Source organism: Musca domestica, unplaced genomic scaffold (assembly GCF_030504385.1).
Source record: "Musca domestica strain aabys unplaced genomic scaffold, Musca_domestica.polishedcontigs.V.1.1 4, whole genome shotgun sequence".
NCBI classification, from domain to species: Eukaryota; Metazoa; Arthropoda; class Insecta; order Diptera; family Muscidae; genus Musca; species Musca domestica.
This window is the reverse complement of record NW_026712328.1, coordinates 13,930,836-13,947,921: the sequence shown is the minus strand read 5'-3', so window position 1 is coordinate 13,947,921 and position 17,086 is coordinate 13,930,836. Positions and strand designations below refer to the sequence as shown.

General features: G+C 35.3%; 1 protein-coding gene across 18 annotated transcripts in view; it reads right to left on the bottom strand.

Annotated features, from left to right (window-relative positions):
• The window catches only part of LOC101897473 (sex determination protein fruitless), a 617,438-nt gene that overhangs the window by 65,700 nt on the left and 534,652 nt on the right, over positions 1-17,086 (bottom strand). For 7 of the 18 annotated variants that reach the window (XM_059126689.1, XM_059126685.1, XM_059126683.1 and 4 more), the window contains exon 2: positions 8,310-9,078. The exons of 7 other annotated variants lie outside the window; for them this stretch is intronic. The gene's annotated coding sequence lies outside the window, so the exon portion shown is untranslated. 4 more of the 18 variants (XM_059126686.1, XM_059126681.1, XM_059126682.1 and 1 more) reach the window with 4 other exon arrangements.

Below are 17,086 nucleotides of genomic sequence, written 5' to 3'. Positions count from 1 at the left end.
CATACATACATACATATATAATACATACATATATAAGCATTGTCACCAAACAAGAAACACTCAACGTAAGTAATATAAATTATTTCTTTTGAAACAATTTTGTCAACATTTTGCTATTCAAAACTTAGCAGACTTCAATATTAGCACATAAATTTACACATACACACACACATGCACAGTTTTTTTAGAAGACGAAAAAAAAATAAGTGGATTATTGTGAGATCGAAACAAAAATTGGGTCACAAAGGCAAATTCTCTCGACATTGTCGTTTATGTTGTGTGACATACATACAGACAGATATTTTTGCTAGTTCGACATTGATTTTTAAGGCATTTTAAATTTAAAATGGAACAATCTGCTGCTGGTATTTCAAATTTACAACGAAGGAGGTTATTTTTTTCAAAGTTATATGAGGAGGGACCTATATATAATTTCTAGTTAACATTTTAACAATTAAGATGATGGTAATTTCAAATATTATCTGGATTTTTTGCCTGAATTGTTTAGTTTAGCCTGAAAATATTTTCATACATTTTACATAACCTGCATTACTTTGATACCACTTTACAAAACAGTTAGAACGACATAAAGTACGATACAGTATCTCGCAAATATCAACCCAGCCAGGTCCAGCAAGAGACAGATATACATAGATCTATACGAATCCTAATAGTCTACCTTCAACTGTAGGTATATTTTGAGCGTCGAAATTTTTAAAATTTCAGCAACAATTTCAAACTGGATCAAATGTAATTGGAAGGTCTTGGTTCTCTACCGCTTGAAAAACTTCTCGCGAACCACAGTTGGACCCACTATTATGTATAGCTCATATTTAATGGCACAACACCACCTCCTGATTTTCAGTAGCTTTAAAATGTCAGCCACAATTCCAACCGAATTAGCTGTAGTTTTTCATTTTGGATTTTCAAAAGATATTCTATGTAAATTTAGTATTTGATGCAGGACTCATTTTGGTTTCATCTTTAAAGGTATGACTGTTTTCTGTTGGTTAAAAATTCTTTGTAGAAAATAATTTTAAAATGGAAATCTTCTTATTTTCGATAATTCGAGGGTATCACACACAATTTTTAAACGAAATGGAGCACTTTGAGATTTAAAGTCTGGTTAAATTGTCGCCAAAGTGGAAAATTTTGGTTCACCAATATCAATTTTATTTAGGGAGTTGGACACAACTTTCAAACGAATTGAGTATTTTGGGTTCTCTAAAATGAATAAATAAGAATGAATAAAAACTTTTTTTATTTTCTTTTTTAATAGTGGGCATCGTTTTGGCATAAATCCCATACAGATGTACCTGCAGGCATTATTTGTTGTAAAGGTACCAGCCACATCATTAAATAATTTCAATATAGATCTAGGCTCAAGAGTACCCGATTGAAGAATACGTAGTCGAAAATAAATTCTGATTTTATGATTTCTGATTTTTGCCTTCAGCACATCTCATGTTCATACAAACGCCTCAATTGACACATTAGATGGCAGCATTGAAATGTTGAAAAGAGTATGCCAAAATTGAAATAAGCGTATGGACCTTTTCCGGCGCAGTCGCGGTCAGTGTTTGCATGAAATAATCTTCAAAAATAAAATTATATGGATCAATGCAAATAAAGGTTTCCTGGTTTTGAAAATATTTCCTATAACTCTTAAAAAATTAGCTTTTAGCATTTTTTGCTGGCATTGGTTTGCCGTCGCACATACAAGTCGTAAACTATACATTAATGTCCGTATCAATCTGAAGATTACAAGCTCAACTATTCAATCAGGCAAAAAAAAGCAAGTAAAAAAGCAGTACGTTCGGCCGGACCGAAGTTTGAATACGACCATTTGGAACGAATTTGGAAAATGTCAAAAAATAAAATTCGTTAAAAAATCTGTTTAAATCTTAAACCTACATAGGCAACTTTTGTCATAAGCCATTACAATATTCAAATATGAAACTTGAAAAAATACAAAATACAATATACAATATACACCGTACCTAAAATCATCAAAATACCGAATATAGAGAGGTACCGTTATATCGGGCCTATACGAAGACCTGCAGAGGCAATTTTCTGTCACAGGCTGTAGTACCTATTAGGAACTTCAAATAACGTAACGTTGTGTGTGGGCTATATGATATCGTGGACCTATATAGACAACACTCTTCCAGGGGATAAAGTGCTCAGAAGGAACTCCTTTTGTGGATTTTCAGACAATTTTATTGAACAATTTGGCTACAATCCTCAAAATACCGAATATCGGGGGGTACCGTTATATAAGGGCTATACGATATCGTGGACCCATATAGGTCATCTTCGAACTTGACCTGCTTGACTAATCTGTGCAAAATGTTAGCTTCCCATCTTTATTCGGTTTGACTCTGATCTGTGCAAAATTTTAGCTTCCTATAGACGGACCTGCGGCCTAACGGCTAAACCGTGGTGGAGGGTATAAAACTGAAGTGTGGTGAAATTATTCACCAATGGAACTGTTTGGTGGTGGTAGTTTGGTAAGTACTTACTTTCTATGTCATGTTGATGTTAAATTAAGGGGTTGAGTTGCTGTCTTTATAAACCTATTATATGTTAATGGTATTTTATGTTGGGTAAAATCGATTTCGATTTCAGAATTTCGACGTGTGGTTTCGCCATGAAATGATGAACACGTATTGTTTTCAATATTAAATGAAAACATGACGGTTAGAAGTAACATAATTTTTGGCTCCTGTAAAAAAAATACGATGTCAATAATATTACTTATTGCTCTTTTTCATATTTCTTTTTTAAGTTTTTTTTTTTTTCTTCATTTAACCGGCTTCGAAATGTTGTAGAGCTTCGCATTAATTCTATTATAATTTTATTACCGCCAATTCTTCTTTTATCTATTACTAAATTTCTCTTTAATTGAAGTTCCATGTTGCATATTTGACAGGGTTCTTTCGAATGGTCATAATGTGCATGAGGTCAGTCATATTCATATTTTCTCTGGAATTTATTCTTAATTCTGCAAGTGCACACAGAGAACCGTACATGCTGCAATGTTTATCCACATCTATGGCATAGTTGTAGCACGACATTTAATTAATAACTCCCCCTTTTTGGATGACCCAATGAGATAAAGATTTTGCGACTTGTAACTGTCTCTTTTGATGAAATGCGACAAATGTGTGATGTAATTGGCAACTTCACTGCAACTTCAGTTAAGTAAATTAAAATAATATATTCGCCAATTTATGCTGTGCAACCGGGAACAAATTCACATGCAATATGTAAAGAAGGTACATCATTTAAGAGGCAAACAAGAGAATAAAGTTAGTAAAACGATTGCAACGCAGTTTCGAAGAACACATACTGATGATTGTGAAGATTTTGAAAAATTCAATATTTTGTGATATTAACGTTTTTCAATGACCCATTTATAAGTATTTTTTAAAAAAGCTTTTAAATTAAATTAAAATGCTAGCCAGGAACATGTGTGATTGCCTGGAGTTGCCGCATAAATGACACCCAGTAGGCATACATTCAAAGAGCTTTTCATTTTAGTTCTACCATTATTTGTGTATTTCTGATAGGATAGACAAATATATATTCCCAAAGAACGTTATATGGAACCGTAAAAAAATCTGCGGTAATAGAATGTCTCCATCTGCAGAACTTTCCCCAAAAAAGATACTCTCTTGGAAAAAAACATCGTTGCCATAAATTTGGCCTACTGAGGCTAAAGCTTGCAAAATATCATTTTTTTCCCGAGCGTTAAAGTGTGTGCGTGGGCTGCGAATCTACACACGCCTGTTAATTGGCACTCTTGTGCATTTGTCATGTGCATGATAGTAACACTTGTACTTGTTGCTTTTGTTGTTTTGTTGATCTCACGTATGTATGCATGCTTGTGTTTTTGTATTAATAAAAGTGCTAATTATGATTTTAGTTTAAATGACAAAATGTTTGTGACATTATTGCTGCGTTGATTTGTTCGGATTTTACTGTTAGAATCTATTAAAAGTTTTTTCGAAATGTGTTCGTAAACTAGGGTGGTCATACAATATCTAATAGTTTTAGATTTAAACTATTTAAACAAATGTATTTATCAAGGGATTTTGAATGGAGGTGTTTAAAATTTTCAGGAAAACTTTAGTTGTTTCCAAATTTACCAAAATAAATTCAAAAGATTAAGAAAGTAAAGGGTGAGATGAAAAAAATTATGGCGTTTGACTTTGTTGCAGTTTTTTCATATCACCCTGTATTTTGGTACCTGCGAAGCAATCATTGGGTCTGGTAGGAGCTCTACATAATCGAGTGCCAATCACTGGTGCCCCTAAACTACTGGGTCAGACGATCGGGATCGTTACAATAAATAATTAACCAGCATTTTTTCAATTACGGGAAAATGTAAACAAAGAGTAAAGTTACGACACAGGGCCTAAATAACCCAATGCCGGCGGCAAGGGTTGGTATGTTCGCAAGCCATGTACCATCGATATCTAGTGATTGTGATCAAACAAACTCAGATGTGGCTGCCTTGGCACCTTTTGTCGACCCACCAAACGGCTAACGCTTTCCAAATAAGGATCGAAGTGAAGAAAGCGGACGATAAACACAGTACGCCCGTGACATACAAGGACTGACGGAACGTTCCAAATAAGGATGTATGGGATCATACCAAGCGGTTTCGGACGTACCTTAACAATCGGAAATGTTTAAGAAAAACTGAAGAATAAATTCGTAATTTATGAAAGAGTGACTTGAGCTTTTGCGGTGAGGTACTAGGAGTGGGTCAATAGTCCATTTTCGCACCTGACCTAAATCTTATTTTCACATTAAGATGTGCTGAATTTGAATGAGATTGATATGAGATTTGTATATTTTTGATTCTTGAAAAATTTGAACCTTTGAGGCCGAACTCAATTTTAGTTTAAAAAATTATGATACGCCAATTTTGGATTAAATCGAGTACTCCCTCTTAATTTATCGTGCGCACAGGCTGGTGGAGAGACGACTCCAAATGTTCTAAATAAAAAATTTCGCCTAAAGAGTCCAAACATGGTTATTTGGATGAGGCACACTTTGTACGTATTTAATGATTGGCTGTATTGATAAAGACAAATGACGATTTTTGCCCTTGAAAACGTATCCCAAAAAGAAACATAATGACTACCCTGACGAAAATTTAACGATGACAACACCCTTAATCTTAATAATTAAGGGAATCTCTCTCTCCCATATTCTCTCTTCAATGGGTATCAAAGATTTATGATACCCATTGAAGGGAGAATATGGGACTCAAGCGTACGACGCAAGTTACACACTAGCGCTTATTGACATGATAACTGTACTATCTTGACTTTGGTATTTATGAAAATATACCTACGTCAGGCAGATGATGATAATGGGCTTTAATGTAAAGTCGTAGCCTAAGTTTATCTCTCACTTTCAGATATTTTCGAGATAATATAAAGTTGATCGTTTTGTTTTACAAACACAGCCCCTTTAGTTTGCTGGGATCAATTCTAACAATCCTGACTAACTAACGTTAAAATGTCACCTCTGCCTGAACGTTTATTTGGGTTTTAAAAATTATTACGATTAAGAAAAAATATCACCTCTGCCTGAACGTTTACTTGGGTTTTTAAAATTATCCGCTCCGGAACGATTAGGAAAAAAAGTTTTTTTTCGACTAGAAACCCGTACCCGAAAATCTAGTACATTTTAAATGCAATTTTTTGATAAAAGAATCAAATATTCCGGCGAATCTCTTTAAAATCTTTACTAGACAGATTTGAGAGATATAAAACTAGTAGAATATATACAGGGTTGTCCATATTCGACGGAGCTTTGGGCCCTTTGGGCCCATTCCAATCGACGAGGCTTGTCCGCAGGCAACATTCTTTGCGTCAATTGAATTTTGTACGGGAACAAATGAAAATCAATGCGAATAATCCGTTGTAAAGTGGACCGAGCCATGCCCAACTGCTGAGAACGGCGTTTTTGGGATGTTCTTGGGGACCTCTCAACACTGGCTCGTACGGCAGCGATATTTTCGGCCGATCGCCTTGGTCGACTTTTATATGGCCTCTTCGGATTAGAAAGAGCCTTACCAGTCGAAAATTTTTCGTATAAACGATAAATGGTGTTCTTAGAAGGCGCACTTCTCACATTTTTTAATGTTTTAAAAGCACGTTGAGTTTTCACAATTGACTTCTTCTGTTGAATGTAAATTTAGAGAGCTCGCGTGGCGTGTTAAAAATCTGCTTGGACTGACGCTTCAAACGCGGTATGTCATTAAGCGATGTGACATCTCTGTCAAAAGTTATGGCGTTGCCAGATGGGTCCGTCGAATATGGGCAACCCTGTACTTCTTCAGATAGGCTGAAATATTGATGTAATTTTTTTTTTTTTTCATAAGTTTTTAGGTCCTGCCCTTAATGGGTGATGTAATTCTCTCAGAACAAAGTGCTGGGTGATGTGATATTCTCAGAGCAAATTACACATTTCTCAGCTATAGTAGTTTTACGATTGAAACAGTACAGGAGCATAATAAAAATTATTAGAAATAGATGCCTTACAGGTCCAATGAAATTAGAATACAATTTTTTTATTTTTTCTGGTAAAATTTTTGGTCTATTAAATTTTTTAATAAAAATTGCATAACTTCATTATTATACCTTACAACACTATGTGTTGGGGTTAATATACGTTTGATTGGGCCAAAAATTATGTAACACCTCGAAATATTGGTTTCCCACCTAGGAAATGGATCTTCCTATCTCGCCGAGCTGAATCGATCCAGCTATGTATGTTCGTCCGTCCGTCCGTCCATCCATGTTAATTTGTAATCAAGCTACAGGTATCCTCACGAAATTTAAAATGGAGGTGGGGTTAGGGTCAGAATATAACCCTATTGTTTTTGTAGATGATTGCACAATATTTAGAGTTGAATTGGACCAAAAACAGAAAAATTTCCTGATTTTGCTGTTGCTCTATAAGACACAATTATGCATCAATCGACGCGGAAATTTACATGGAGTTAGAGTTCAGGACTGTGCAGACGCATACCATCGTACAATGTTCAGCGGGTAAAATAGACCCTAACTTTTATGTAAGGAAAAAAGAAAAATTCCACTAAACCGCGAATATTTTAAATCCCAGCCAAATTACAAATAAATTAAAAGGTCACTTCTGACCATTAAAGTGATCCTGATAGTCAAGAAATCAGATATATAACAAAGTAGGTACAATATATAAGTAAAAAAAATAGATCTTATTTATTCAGCTTATAAGTCAACAACCGCTGAGCCGATTTTCACAATTCCCATCAATTCGGAATGGTCTCATGCCAGAAACGGATAAAATCTCAGAAAATCGCGGAAAAATATAGCAATAAAAAGTGAATATCTTTTGTTCCCTTTTTTTAATTTTTGTCCTAATTTTTTATCGCATGCGATTTTTCAATTTCAATTTTCAACTTACAATTTGAATTGTAAATTTTTTAAATTTCTACTACGTTTTGAGGGTATTATATGCATTTCGCAATTATCGTCCGATTCTCACGAAATTTTGCATGGAGGTAGCGTTAGGGTCAGAATTAAAGCCTATTGTGTTTAAAATTTATATTTAGGAGTTCAAATGGACTTTAAAAAGTTAATTTTTTTCTAATTTTGTAGCCGCTCTATAGACAACAATTGAAAACTAATCGACACGGAATTTCGCATCAGAAGAGAATTAGGTACAGGAACATTATTTTTGACATTATTTCAAAAACGAAATCTTCCAAAATGGATTTGGACATAAGGGGACTTCGAACAAATTGTAGTGTTGTAGGGTATCACATGGTCGGCTCCGCACGACTATAGCCTTTGCTAACTGGTTTGGTATCACAACATTTTCGACAGTGAGTTTACGACAATGTTAGAACTATAAAAGAACAGTGCTCCAATATAAACGTAGTCCAAGTTTGTCTTAACCTTCGGGATTTTTGGGATACCCACCAATGAAAATAGATGTTAGATACACTTAGTTTTCAATATTTGTTTTATATATTGGAATGCTGCACTAGTTACGTTTGTTATGTAAATAATAAAAATAAATGTTATTGATACCAATATGAGTTTAGAATCGAACGAGAATTATACAATACCTACACATACGTACATTATAATAAAAATCTTCAAAAATAGCCTTAGCTTACACTGTTTATTTTCTAATTAGCATTATTTTTGAATTATATGTACATTAACATGTGGCATCCAGAGGTACATGAATATTTAGGTATGTTGTTAGGTAGTTAGGGGTACATCGCTATAACTCACCTGCTTTGGTTGAAATATAATTGAAAAAGATAATCCAAATTTAGGGCCGTAATTTTTCTAGATTTTAATCCAAACTAATGGGCGGCAAAAAAAATCCAAATATATAATCCAATGGTGGGTGTTGTTGTAGAAGTTTTTTTTTGACGTTGTTTGTTGTTTTTATATTTTTTCTGTTTTTTTTTTTTTTTTGAAATTTTGAATGCCAATTTTCTGGAAATGTGGCGCTGGTCACAGACAATCAGACACACACTCGCAGATTCGATGAATTTCAAAACCAATTATTGTCGATGAAAATTTGAAGAAATTGTACACCAATTTTGTTGTTGATTTCTTTTTCTTTCTCAAACTCAAAACTCCTCTTAAAGTTTACACCATAAATTTTAAACGGCACATTTTCACAAAAAGTTTTGTTTTTTCTCTTCTATTTTGAATAGCAAAATTTGGTTTAGTGTGGACTTGGTTGGCTTTGCTTGCTTCGTGGATATGTTTCGGTTGTAGGTATTTAACAGATATGGGTGGTTTGTAATTTGTCAGAAATTGTGTGTAGGTACATTGGTATTGTTATATCATTTATCCATGGGTTTGCATTGATTTGTAGAAGATGGACAGATTCATGGGTAGTTTGTAGGTAGTATATATGTATGTATGTACAATGTAAGTTGGTGGGTAGGTATAAGGCACTTGAAGATGTTTTTTTTTTTTTGTTTTCAATTTAATAATTTCTTTTTGTTGTAATTGCTTATTTTGTTTTGTTGTTGTTGCTAACTAACTACAATTGGAAAAAAAGAACAAAAAATTAGGTTGGCGTATGACACAATTTGCTAATTAATTAGTTGACTTGTACGGCACTCGCATCGCATTTGTTTTGTCTTAGCATTGAATTATTTATAAACAATAACAGCAATTTCTTGATTCTTTTTCTCTTCTTTTTTTTGTTTTGAATGCAATTGCTTAATTCTGTTGTGTTTGGTTACTTTCTAGGGAAATAATTTATTTATTTATTTTATTATTGAATTTTAATTCATGATATTTGAATTTGTGTGTTTCTTTTTTGTTGTCGTTGTTGTTGCTTTGCAAAAATTTTACCGAATTTCCGAATTGTATTTTCTTATGTTAAGCGCTATATTACAAATATGTAACTAATGCTTTTATGATCAACTTAATGTTGCGAACCGCCGCCGCCAACTACTACAAATTCGCCAAGTGTTTGAGAGCGAGAATATCAGCCGCAGCGACCCACCAGCAGAGCCGCCGCAGCAGAGGCACTACCACAACCATCGCTGAATTCGGCAAACGGTGATCATATTTGCGCTCACGTTGCCGTTTTTCTTTCTTCTTTTTTTTTTTTTGGGTAAATATTTTTTGCTATTGTTGTTGGTGTGGCGCGTTGCGACGAGTGGGTCTGCCTCAATAAGAAAAATTTTACGAGTTTCCTATTTAAAAAAGTTCAACATATGGTTTTACATACTACATCTGTATGTACGTATGTAGGCCTGTATGTGTGTGTGTGCCCAATTCCAAGACCCTATAACATAATTCGCGCGGCCATGTGTGCGAAAAAAGATAGATTTGTGATGTAGCGGCGCACACGTTTATACATACCCTATATAGCTATCTAATGTGCTGGGCGCAAGTGTGTGTGTGTGTGTGTGTGTGTGCGTGGAAGTATTTTGCGTACCCATCCCATCCCCACATTCCCCATTCAAAAGAGATAGATATTTCTCTAGTAAGAGCCACTTAAAGATTTGCGTTTGTTGGTTTGCATGTGCGTATGTCTGTCGTGTATGTAAGTGTGTATGAATGTTTTTGCAAATAGAAGAAGAAGATGACGGACGACGACGTCGACAACGCCAACGACGATCACACACAGAAAACAAGCCAGGCACACTGCCAGCAACTCACTAGAAAATAAACACAAAACCGATCGAAGCGAACCAAAAAACAAAAAACGCCAAAGTAATATTATTATTTATCATTGAGAAGAGCAAAAATCTCCCTCTCTCTCTCTCTCTCTCTTTAAATTTGCTAAAGAGACACGTACATACATATATACGCGTATGGGAGCTATGTGTGATGTGTGCGAGAGAACGTCGAGAAGCTCGCGATTCTGGCGTAACGTCGCAACGACACAACCCACCAACTGACAACAGCCAAAGCTACGAAGCAAATTGCCAAAAAACCTTGATACCGATCACCGAAAAGTACAACAACAACACACGTAGTAAGCATACGACACACACACGCACACACATCTAACCATAGACAACAAGACGAGCGAACGAGCAAGTCGCATAGTCGCTTTTGGCGAGCTTAATTTTTGCAGAGAGCAAATGGAAAATTGGCGTTAATGATAACATCGGTTCGTTTACGACGCAACAGACGACAAACGACGATAATAGTGCTGCCGACAACAGAGGCCACCACCATGTGGTTTGTTGGCTGCTGGTTGGATTAGTTAGTTGTTGCTGTTGGCGCTGCCAGCAATGCTGATGATGGTGACGACGACGACGGTGATGATGATGATGAGTGAAGACACACACGCCGCGCCAAAGTATCCCAAAGCAAAGTAAGCGAATCGAAAGAATATTGTGGCCAAATCGAAACAAATATTAGCAACAACTGCACCACAACTGTCATTGAGAAAGAGTAGTCTTTGCCATTTGAGGAGCGTTGTGTGTGAGAAATTAGAGACATCTCTCAAAGCGATCTACCACACACATCTCCCATGATGTGAAACTCAAACAGTGTTGAGTATCGTCTCTCGCTCAGGCGATGATCGCAATACATTCGCATTCTATGTGCAGACTTAGAATGCGTTGCGATGACGTTGCTTGCCGAAATGTCTGAAGCCAAGATCATGGCATACTTTATGAGCCACTTTAAATGTGCGGTGGAATGGCAAAGTTAGATAGTCAAGTTGGTGAAACGGCACTTCCGCTTGTCGAGCTGCTGGCATGGTGGAGGACGATCATTAGAATTCATGTTAGGGTCCTTGAATATGTTGCTATTATGGCTGCGGTCTTCCGTATTACTTGAATATTCTATGCAATTTTTACAATTCTCATAAATATTTAGGTTCGCACACATAGCTAGCTAATAATGATAATTGTTTAAAATGAAAAGTTTGTCGCAAATGCATTCGAGTTTTATTCTGTACAGGTTGAGTGCTATTATATCAAAGGTATTTTCAACGGATTTTCATTCATGAGTATTAAATGAGGTGTTTTAATCAAACATTTTCTATGTAGCTTTGGATACATGATAGGTATCCAAGATATTTTTTTTTAATTGGGTGAGCATAAGTAAATAGTTTGACCGAACATAGCTTTTCTTTATTAGGTCGGTCTAGTTACCCATAAATGTTATCAAATCTCAAAACGTAATTTGTCAGTTTTGAAAACATGGACTTGGTGTATTTGGGATATACGGTATTATAATTTTAACAGGGTGGGAAAATTTGACGTTTTTTGTACTCAAAGTCCAACTTTTGGTAGACCTGTTAATTTTTAAATTAAGGAATCGCATCGTATGATTTGAATAAGTTTTCCAATTGATAGTAATGACACATTGTCTAAGAAGTTTGTCAGTTTTTTTTTTCAAATGTGATATGTAATTTACCCAAGGGAGTTACTCCGCTAAGAAGAAGAAATGTGTAATGAAGCAACTGAACCCAAGCATCTAGAAACTGATAGGAAATTATGGTAGATCTGTAGTACTGTAAAATTCTGTTACGAAGATTAAGAATAGCACAACTGGCGAGGCTAGCGCATATCTGTTATACTTTGACGGAAAATCTGATGCTCTTTGAACTAGACATCCAAGACCAGAACTCAATTTTGCAGGTTCCCTTACAGCGGCTATAGCTATATTGACTATTTTTTCGAGAAAGAGAAGTCGAAAGGTCAAAAAACCAATATGTGCCGTTATTTGGGGGCTATATTCAAATGTATACCTGATAAAATAAGAAGATACCCTTATATGAGGACTAAAGGTGAGATGAATAAACTGCAACTAACTTCAGACTGTTGTCATTTGTAAGCCACTCGTCCGACAGCTGTTAAAAAAGTTAGAACCGACTTGATCGAAACCCGCGTTGCAGTGGCTGAAAAATGACTCGTGAGCTGTACATATCACAATATCCCATTTGGCAAATATAGAAAAATGAGCTCTGTAAAGCCATTGAAATTCCAAAAAGCACAAGAAAAAATGAAAGAGCTTAAGAGTTGCTTCGCTTGGCCGAATTTGGCTTTCTCCGATGAGAAAACATTTGTTGTCCAGCAGTTTGTAAACAAACAAAATGATCGTGTCTACTTGCCGAAGAGGTCAGCTAAAAATGTGCACCTTCGGTTGGCCACCAGAACTCAAGCGCCGGTTATGGTGTTGGTGTGGGCCGCAATAACAGCCGATGGTGGCTCTCCGCCTGTATTAATCGACATTGCCATCAGAATAAATGCCGAATATTATCGCGAAAATATTCTGGAGGGTGTATTTAAGCCTTGTGCACGCAAACATTTTGGACGAGTGCCCTGAAAATTCCAAGAGGACCCAGCACCCTGGCACTCAGCACGTGCCACCCAAGAATTAGGTTCCTTCCAATGCCCACCAAAATCTCCGGATACCAATTCTTTAGTCTAGAGTATTTTGGAAAGCAAGGTTGGCACTCATTGGCCGTTTGAAGGCCATAATTCGTGCCAAAGGCGACTAATTCGAACAAATCTTATTTTACTGTAAAATTTTATGCTATTTGCGACATTTTTTGCTTTCATTAAATAAAATTAAAAAACAATTAAAATTATTTGTTATTTGACTTTGTTGCAGTTTTTTGATTTCATGCCAGGGAGGTTTTCCCTCACAAAAAGCCAATAGGAATGTATTTTAGAAAAAATGCAGGTAAACTGAAATTGTGCTTCTGGTGCAGCTAAAACTAAATTGATTTAAATGCAGTTATGCTTAAATGCAGCTATATGCAATTTAATTTATTGCAAGCCCTGAAATGTGTTTTTTGGGCAGGAAAGTTTAAAATGCAATTATGGCAAAATTGAGGAATTATTTGTTTTCGAACCGAATTTTTCCGTAATTTCTGAACTAACAGTCACATATTTCGCATTCGTAGGATACATTCAGATTGAGATCATATTGTAACATAACCATAAACAATAAAATGAAATTTCTAACATCTGGAATACAGGCGATAATACGCCAAACATGAGATCATACACATGAAATAGGTATGTATGTATGTATGTTTGTTTTCATGTGTTGGTGAAAGGGTTTTCTATGAATTTGAAAATAAAAATGAATATGCCGCCATTGGAGACAGGATTGTGACAAGTAGAATTCAGATTGGTCCCCAGAAAAGGGTATCGCTTAGATTTGATCGCCATCAAAGTCTCAACGTTGTCTCTTCGCCGTCGTCATCATTCGCATTATCATCTGTATTCAGTACAGTTCTCGTTTTTTAGTAACTCGTAAAATTTATTGGTGCCCAAAATTTTTATTTTGTATTTGAAATTACACCCAACCAACCAACCAACTGAATAACGAACGAACGAACGAAACACACACACACACGCTAGCGAACACATAGAAGTGAACGCGCGCGCGAAAATAAAAACACAAAACTTTAAAATGGGCGAAGCAAGCCCATAAAAAACTTTGTGCAATTTTTTTTTTGTTCATTTTCGGATTTTATTTTGTTTTATTAATTCGTTCAAAATGTATTTTGTGTGCTCTTTTTATAATGTTGTTAGTGTTGCTGCTGTTGTTGTTGTTGCTGTTGTCGTCGTTTTAATGTTTGGCAAATGTAGATGTTTGAAGGTCAGCTTTACGACCCATAAGCGCATATTTTTCGGTGTTCATTTCGTTTGCTTCGGTTTTGTTTTTGTACGGTCTTTATTCATTAGTTAGTTGTTGTTATTGTAAATTTGCGACTTTTATTTTTGGCATTTTTCGCTTGTAGCGGACGTCGTTCGCTCCACAGTCAGTGTTGGCGCGGCAGCAGTTGCTGGCGCTGGTACTACGGCCACTCTTGTCAAAATTAGTTATAACTTTGTTTGCTATTATGCGATTTTTTGTTTTATTTGGCGGCGACGACGACGATGATGATGATCGCTTCAGCTACAGCTCGTGGTGTGGGTAGGGGCAGTGTTGGCGTCAGCGGTCATCCATAATTAAAGCTTCACTTTACAAGTTTTCGATAGTCATTTCGCATGCATGCATGCATGTGTGTGTGTGTGTAGGTACCTAAAAATGTATCTGTGTGCATTCGTTGAAATTGCCGAAACCGAATATACTTCCGTCCAATTCAAATTCCCCAATTGCAATGTGAATCTGAGTCGGTGTGTATTTGTTTAGTAGGGCTAGCGCTTGTTCTTTTTTACACACTTGTGCAAATTTAATTTGTCGTCGTTATTGTCGTCACTCGCACACATCTGTATGTACATATGTAGGTGTGCACGTGTGTGTGTACACTGACTGCTGTTGTTCGCTGGCTGACTGGCTGATGGCAGTGATGATGTGATGTTGTTCCTATTGCTCGATAAAGGTTGCATATCTCCGCACCTCCTCCGCAACCAAAATAAAAACACTTCCATGTTCTTTTTTACATTTTGAGTGCTTGAATAGGATATTATTGTTGTTTTCTGTTGTTCGGGCGAGAGTGTGTGTGTTTGTTTTTTGCACGATTTGTGCAATAAATAAATCGTCGTTTGTAAGTAAAAATTATGAATTCCATTGTGCCTCTCTCTCCCTACTGAAATTCGTTCGTTTTTTTCGCCCTCTCTTTTACTAGTTATTGGTAGATATTTTGTTAAAAATATATAATTTTTACATAATAGGTAGGTGGGTAGTCGGATACCAATATGCAGCATTTATCTGGTTAAAATGTGAAAATATTTGCAGACATCATCAATTCCACGGAAAGGAGAAAAAATCGATCAATTTACCGAAGTCAATGGAGCTTGTCACATTTTTAGATATGACCTTCCCCACTGTAGTCGATTACTCTATTTATCTGTATCTGTCAAAGTCTGTATTTTTTGGTACAAAAAATCATTTGGAACGTCCTATTAAAATAGTCCCATTTTTGTACGAAAAGCATGCATTCAAAAAAGGGCCCCATTTTCAATTTCATGGGAAAGGGAAATAATTTTTGTACTATTTATTTTTTTTTTTTTTTGTAGGGGTAGGGACTGGGTCCCTATTGAGATAGGAAATTTGTAGAGCATTTAGGTTTAAACCTCTCCGTAGGACTTTTCCTTCATAGGACTTTTTTATATAAAGAAAAAATAAAATTGTTGCTATCCCAAAGTATTTTTTTTTACTCCCTGTAGACTCTAGTAATTTTCAGGATTTCCTAGGGGAGTACAATTGTATTCTTCTGAAAAAAAGTATGTCGTTCAAAAAAGGCACTATTTTATGTACCAAAAATCCCCGAATGAATCACCTTTCTTTTAAAAGTTTTATTTTTATAGAATTCAAAATATTTGCTGTTTGGGACCTATTTTAAACTTTTGGTTATAAAAAACATATCGAAATTACTTTAGTCTGTAAAATTTTAAAATAAATTCTTTGTTCCAGTACCTGCAAGAATCTACTAGTTTTGAAATATTTTTCGATATCATAAAGGGAAAATCGGTTATCATAGCAAAAACTTTTACATTATTGCAGTTCTGGAACATACCAAAAGTATTATTTTTCACCAAACAAAGTCCTATTTTCTAATATTTTTTACATTTTTAGAATCTGCGATAATGAAATTAAGATAAGACATTGAACTGTTTCGTTTCGCCCAATAACAATTGTACGGTATTTAGTACGCTTTTAGTACTTGTCATTGTAATATACCACGAAGATTATGATATTTAAGTGAGGTACTCGTTTTTTATAGGGTAATATTAACCCAATATCACGAGTACATTATTTCGTACCTTTTCAGATGTTTTGACCACTTTTTTATTGTAAAGGGCAATTTAAAAAGGATTTTGGTTTAGTTTATTTTAAAAAGTCCAACAGTTCATGTCGTATTTTCGTACCCCGCCAACTAGGAATTTCCAAAGGAATTACGTATCGTACCCTACCCCACCCAGATGGTAAAATATTTTGTACTATTCCGCGCCTCATGTAAGAATTAGCAAAATTCCAATATTTTGTGTTTGTGGCGACCCTATATTTTTCTCTAAACTGCAGAACATTCTCTAAACACTAATCCATTCAATGAATTAACAAAATTCCAATATTTTATGCTTTTCGCGACTCCATATTTTCTGTAAACTGCAGAACATTCTCTAAAAAACTAATCTATACTAGATAGGGATAAATATGCAGAGTGGTGTATGGTATTATATACTTTATCACTCCCGTCTTTTTCTTGCTTAAACGCATAAAAAATTCGAGGAAAGGCATTTCCAAAATATTTAAGGAACTTCACTTCTTTGTCTTATTAAAGTTGACAAGTCGGAGAGGTATTAACAATTTATTTGTTTAACAATTTTATTAATTTGTACAATTTTCACCTGTTCGAAACATAAATTAATTGATTTTTAGCCAATAACAATTGAATTGTAGGTATATTCTTTAATTAGTATCCGTTCGTCCAAATGTCTGTTAAATAGAGGGTTTAACTATTCCAAAATGTAATCTACAGTTGATAAAATTCACATTGATTTGAAAGATACATTCCGAATATTGACCGTTTAGTTAAAAAACACACACAGATTGAACATACACACCTGTACTATTATATAGGTACATAAATACATACACACATGTATGTATCT